Source organism: Chaetura pelagica, unplaced genomic scaffold (assembly GCF_000747805.2).
Source record: "Chaetura pelagica isolate M959 unplaced genomic scaffold, ChaPel_1.0 scaffold123, whole genome shotgun sequence".
In the NCBI taxonomy this organism is placed as follows: Eukaryota; Metazoa; Chordata; class Aves; order Apodiformes; family Apodidae; genus Chaetura; species Chaetura pelagica.
This window is the reverse complement of record NW_009953295.1, coordinates 204781-211275: the sequence shown is the minus strand read 5'-3', so window position 1 is coordinate 211275 and position 6495 is coordinate 204781.

Below are 6495 nucleotides of genomic sequence, written 5' to 3'. Positions count from 1 at the left end.
GGGAAAGAGAATGCCTTCCTCCTCTTCCTTGGAGGAGTCTGGTGCTATCATTCAGGAAGAAGAAAAGTGGTTCCAGACTAGAAGTGACAGGACTTAGCAGCTTGTCTCAGGTTCAGATGGAGACTATTACTCTACAGTTGGATTAAATTCTTGCTAGACAGAAGAAAAATGAAGGTAACATGCAATATTGGACGTAGCCCAGAAAACACATTCCCATGGCATTTCTGGAGCTCAGTTATCAACATGATAATTATGCTATCCTGGTATGAACTGAATTAATCCTGCAGCTGATTCATAAAAGTGCCAGGTTTGATGTTGCAAGAAGCACCAGTGTTTCACACTGTGGCAGGCTGAAGCTGCTCCTGGTTTGTTCCTGCAATGTTCCAGCTATTACAGTCTTATGAATGAATTCTCAGGCTGAAAAGGCCAAGTGAGTTGTGAAAACAGTACTCTTTCTTATTGCCTTATCAGTACAGATCACAGATCCGTAAGTCACACATTCCAATAATTACTTGAACTTGGACATGAACTGGAAAAGCAACTACCAGAGACTCTCACTCCGAAATCAAAAGAATTTATGAGGAAACAACAAGCATCCTTTCAAGAAAGATATCAAAGAGCTGCATATTTATTTTTTTAGCACATTGGGTTGAAAATTAAATCTTCCTAAATTTTTATCATAAAGCCTAAAGAACAACTGCAGTGGTGAGAGAGATTCAATTTCACACTCTACTTGCTTCGAGACAAAGAATTCAGCCTGACTGTCCCACTTCCCAAGTAAAGGTTCTTCCTGGAAATTGATTTGGCAAAAATCAATTATTTCTTAAAAGAAGTTTAGGTTTTATAAAATTGGTAATTTCCAGTGACTAAAGTTTTAACTAAGAAAACTCTGTTCTTCTCCAATGACACTGGCCTCTCCCACAGTGAAGAAAAACTTGCAATCTTATTTTATGAAGTTACCTAATTAAGTAATTTCCTGTCTCTCCTTTATTTTTAAAGCACTTGCAGTCAGAACAGCTTTAACTGGATCCCAACCATTCCAATATTTATCCATTGCACTACATACATAGCCAAAAATTCTAGCTGCTTCAGCACTGATGCCAGCTTCTTCTGCTTTTGAAGTGCCTGTTAAACCAAAAGGTCCCCATTGTGTTTAAACCATTGCTGTCATTTACCAGTCACATACAAAAGAGAAAAAATGTACTGAGGCCTGATCTGCTCCTTCCAATATTAATTATCAGGGTCTTAAATGAGCCATAACAAAACTCAAGCTCTGGTTTGCACTACACAAGCCCATGCTATGGTATGTAAAGCCTGCCTGAAAAAGCAATCACCTATCCTTAAGGAAGAAATCTTCCATTCTCTAGCTTAGCTACAGTGTTCATGTAGTGGAAACTTGACAGTTAAATATTTCAAGGGCTAGCAAGGAAAAGTGGAAAACTGCCAAAGCCACATTTATGGGAGCGTAAGTCAAGTGAAGGCCTGCTTTTCTGCAGTCTTTTTGTCCTATATCCTATTCATACTCCTAATGTGCCAACAGGACAATTCTCATTGTGTCTATGCACATAGGATAAGAGCCTGAAGTTAGTAGGAGTTTTTTCCTTATTTTGAGTGTGAATAGGACCATAGCTTATAGTATGCTTTGAGCATCATTCATCCCTAAATTCTGTGTTCTCCATTCAGCTTCCATGTGGCATCTGCTCACGTGTCACACCAATGACTGGGAGCGAGATTTGCTTTCTGGTTGCTGACTGTGCATGCTTATTATTGAGATGAACCTTTAGACCTCTCCTGTGCAAGAACTGCTTTGCCAAGCTGTTCTCCAGCATGAGTCCTGTTTGTTCTGAGCCTTTTGTGCAAGAGTTTTGGGTGAATGGATTTACTGGAAGAGGCATCTGCAGAGCTTCCTTATAATTCTCAGAAACAGTTGTTAAAAGGAAAAGATGTCACATGTCACAAGCAAATGCTCTTTAGGAAAATTTCCCAAAAAAAATGGTATTTGTTTTTTTCCTTCACTTTTGAGAGCCAGGCTCACTGCACAGCTCCTTTTCACACAGGGAAGTGTTATGTGTTTCAGTGACACGTGCACGTCTTTCATGTGGCTTCTTTTAATTACAGGCTTCATCTGCTTCTGACTAAAGTTATTGGAAAGGCTCCCATGACTTGCAGGGAGATGTCAATGGAAACCTGGGGAATGACTGGAGTTTTAAATAGGTTTAAAGAGACCCAGAAATACACGTATCTGTATAAAGACACATTTTTTCTCTTTTTCTTTGTGTTCTGTGAAGTACAGAAGGCAGCCCTGATGTCATTTGGGATACCAATGCAGCAGAAATAATAAGTAACTGTGAGACTGCTCTAGTGTAATTACCTGTGTGTCTAGATTTTGCGCAAACTGCAGCCCACAATAACAATCCACAACTGCTCTTGAGAACTTCAGGCCCAGCTGGAACCATGTGCACAGTTTCTGCAGAGGACATTTCCACTGGGTTTTGGGAAGCCAGAATTCTCAGGCCTTATTCATAGCACATCTTTCCTGATCTGGGTCTTTTAAAGGCCTTTCACTTCTGGATTCAGGTGATCCACTGAGCTCATATACGGACCAATTCTAATCTGAAGAGAAGTGACACTGAAGCTAGGACAGTACAAAGGAAAAAAAAAAACATAGGGAACTAATTGAAAACCTATAATTGTCCATACCCTGATCATGTTACTGTCAATTTTTTTTTCCTTTCCTTCATGCATTATTTCTTTCCAGAATCACAGCTCTGGACATAAGTTTTTAAACTTCACTTTCAATGCACACTAAGTCCTGTTTTTCTTTTGGAAGGGCTGTTTTCATTCTGCCTGGCCACATCTAACACAGTCTGACCAGTACCATCTCACAAGTATTTAATTAGGTATTGCTACCAAAGCTACCAAAGTGGCATGTCCCTCTCTCAGAGCCTTCTAAAGTAATGCAGCTTCTGGGAAAAAATAAATAAAACATAAAAATCAGCCCAAGAGGCTCCTGAGTTGTGCTGGGTTGGAATACAGCAGTGCTTGAAAGACAGACAATGTTTTGGTCGATAGCAATCAGCAGACTAGAGATGAGCTGAAAAGGGCACTTAGGAATAGAGGCAAGCTGTCAGAAATTAAGAAAAAACTTCTCATCTCAGCGTGTTTCAGTTTTGAGCCAATTAGTCTCAGACCAAATTCCCACCAAACAGTTAGTCTTCAGCCAAATTTCTACCAAACAATCTTTCTGTATTATAACTTATCTCACTATTCTGTTTTTTTAAGCGAAAACTTGACAAAAAACTCTGGGATCTTCCCCAGCACACTCAACTGCCATCTGCTTCACTGAGTGAAAAGCTGCTCTGTGCTCTCACATCTTGTTCTTTCCACTGCTACTGGCAAGGATGACATCGCACTACATTCAGCTGCTAATCACTGGAAATATCACCCAGCCTTTGCCTAATCCCTAGAGTAATTTCAGCCCCGTGTAACCCAACCCAGCTGGATGTCAAGCCTTTACCTGCAGCTGGTACATTTATGGTATGTTCAGCGAGGATACATAGGGAAAATATATGTGGACAGGAGGAGGTTTCACCCTCCCTGGTAGTTCTGTCTCCTGTTTTCCCATTACAGGATTTTTCCAGAACAGCTTCTTTCAGCCTCTCACTCCCATGTGCCAGTTGTAGACACAGCATTTCTCTCTGTATGCAGGCAGGAGTTTGTGGTTTGATATCACGTACAGCTTTACAACCATAGGCCAACCTCTGTCACTTAACAGAAGGGTGGGGACAAGGGAAGGAAAAGATCTTCTTCCTAATCACACTGTAATTATGTTTATCTCTAGAATATAATGAGTTTCTTCCAGCTGCTTTCAAACTTTGGCATGTAAAAGTCACATAAATCAACTAAACTTGATAAACAAAAATTGGGTAAAAAATTCAATTTTATTAAAGGAGTTTGCTTTGCAATTAACTTCATTAAGAAAAGTTCCTACAATAATCTGATTAGCAAAGATATTTCTTATGGTGACATAACCATTAGAAAGTTGAAAACTGGCTGTGACCTTGTAGTTCTGGACTTTGAGTTCTAGATATATCTTTTGAAACAATTTTTAATTGCTTTTTACTTTTTTAATTACTTCCAAGTACTATCAGAGAATCACAGAATCAGAGAGTTGGAAGGGACCACTAGAGATCATCTAGTCCAACTCTCCCACCTAGAGCACTTTACACGGGATTGTATCCAGGCAGGTTTTGTGTATCTCCAGAGGGAGACTCCACAACCTCCCTGGGCAGCCTGTTCCAGTGCTCTGTCACCCTCACCGTAAAGAAGTTTTTCCTACATTCCCTGTTACTGAAAATGCAAATGTGCTTATTTGAGACTGGTTACATATTTACCAGACAACAATCAAACCTAAATTCAATCGAAAAAACTTGAGTGAGGTTAACAGACTGCACAATTGATGTGACTGTTAATGTCAATAACCTAAGTGTTTGTTACCTAGCTGCTGACGTCCAAATTCCTGCAGTTAAAATAAGCATTGTGTAAATCACCCAAAAAAACAAACAACCAAGGAAAGGAACCATAGTGTTTCCCTGGTTAAAACAAATAATACAGGGAGAAAAGAAAAGAAAAGAAAAGAAAAGAAAAGAAAAGAAAAGAAAAGAAAAGAAAAGAAAAGAAAAGAAAAGAAAAGAAAAGAAAAGAAAAGAAAAGAAAAGAAAAAGAGACAGAAAGAGAGAGAGAAAGAGAGAAAGAAAAAAGAGAGAAAGAAAGAGAGAAAGAAAGGTAATATTAAGTAAAGGTTCTTTTGGAAATGTGAAATCACAGAGTTAATTATATAACTATATTGTTATTTGGTCTGTGAACCTGAACTAAAATTGAATTGTATGTTTACATAAAACAAGCATTTGTGTCCACAGACTTAGGAAGGGCAGCATGTGAAAAGGTGCTGAGACAAGTTTTGCATACTGCTGTTTGTAAAGGTCACTGAAAGCTTCCAAAGAAAACTTCTCAGATTTTATGCTGTATTGAGTTCAAACATTCAACAACGAAACGTAGCCTCAGAGTAACAAAAGCACACTTGGTATTTTTGTGAAGGTGTTAAACCGCACATCTGTCCTCAGCCAGAATGGCCCAGAAAACATGGAATGCTGGAAGGTACTCAGCTCTCTATCGTAGCAGCTTGAGTGTGTTTTTGCTCACTTAAGCTTTTCTTTTTAAGTAATGTTTCCAGCATACTCAAGAACAAGCTCCAGCGGATTAATGGGTAAAAAAGAATCAAAGTTTCCTCCACTTCAGAGCACACAAAGAAACTCTGAAGTAGTCCACAAAAACTCTGATAAAACCTGTTGGAACTACAGAGAGCAGCCACTCAAAGAAGGACCTGACATGTTAAGCTGATGCACCAGTATATTGCTGCCTGTAGGAATCACAGAATCAGAATCCTAGGGGTTGGAAGGGACCTGGAAAGATCATCTAGTCCAACCCCCCTGCCAGAGCAGGGTCACCTAGAGCACATCACACAGGAATATGTCCAGGAGGGTTTTGAATGTCTCCAGAGAAGGAGACTCCACAGCCTCTCTGGGCAGCCTGTTCCAGTGCTCTGTCACTCTCACAGTGAAGAAGTGTTTTCTGATGTTTCTGTGGAACCTCCTATGTTCCAGTTTGCACCCATTGCCCCGTGTCCTATCACTGGACATCACTGAAAAAAAGCTTGGCTCCACCATCCTGACACTCACCACTTACATATTTATAAACATTAATGAGGTCACCCCTCAGTCTCCTCCAAGCTCAAGAGACTCAGCTCCCTCAGCCTTTCCTCATAAGGGAGATGTTCCACTCCCTTCATCATCTTTGTGGCTCTGCACTGGACTCTTTCAAGCAGTTCCCTGTCCTTCTTGAACTGAGGGGCCCAGAACTGGACACAATACTCCAGATGTGGCCTCACTAAGGCAGAATAGAGGGGGAGGAGAACCTCCCTTGACCTACTAACCACCCCCTTTCTAATACACCCCAGGATGCCATTGGCTTTCTTGGCCACAAGGGCACATTGCTGGTTCATGGCCATCCTCCTGTCCACCAGGACCCCCAGGTCCATTTCTCCTACACAACTCCAACAAACCTTTGCACAGGACTTTGGAGGAAAAATCTGGGATGTAGCTTGAAGGACTTTCACAAGATTGACTGATCTGTGCTTGAAGTATGCCTGGTAGCCTTGAAGTATGGCTGGTAGATCTACAACATTCTGATGGATATTCAGCACAATCATAAATATTTCGTGCCTGTCATCCCCCACATCATAGTCTATTTCTGCATTTAAACTAGAAAAACTTACTTAAAAGCTAAAGAGTTTTTCCAAATGTAGAACTAGGTTTCCCTAATACAGTACATAAATGCTTGTTTTCCTATGCAAAATGGAAGACATTACTGCTTGTCTTAATCCAGTGAACATGGAAAACAACTGTTTGCTATCTTCTTTACCATTTTGGAAGTCTG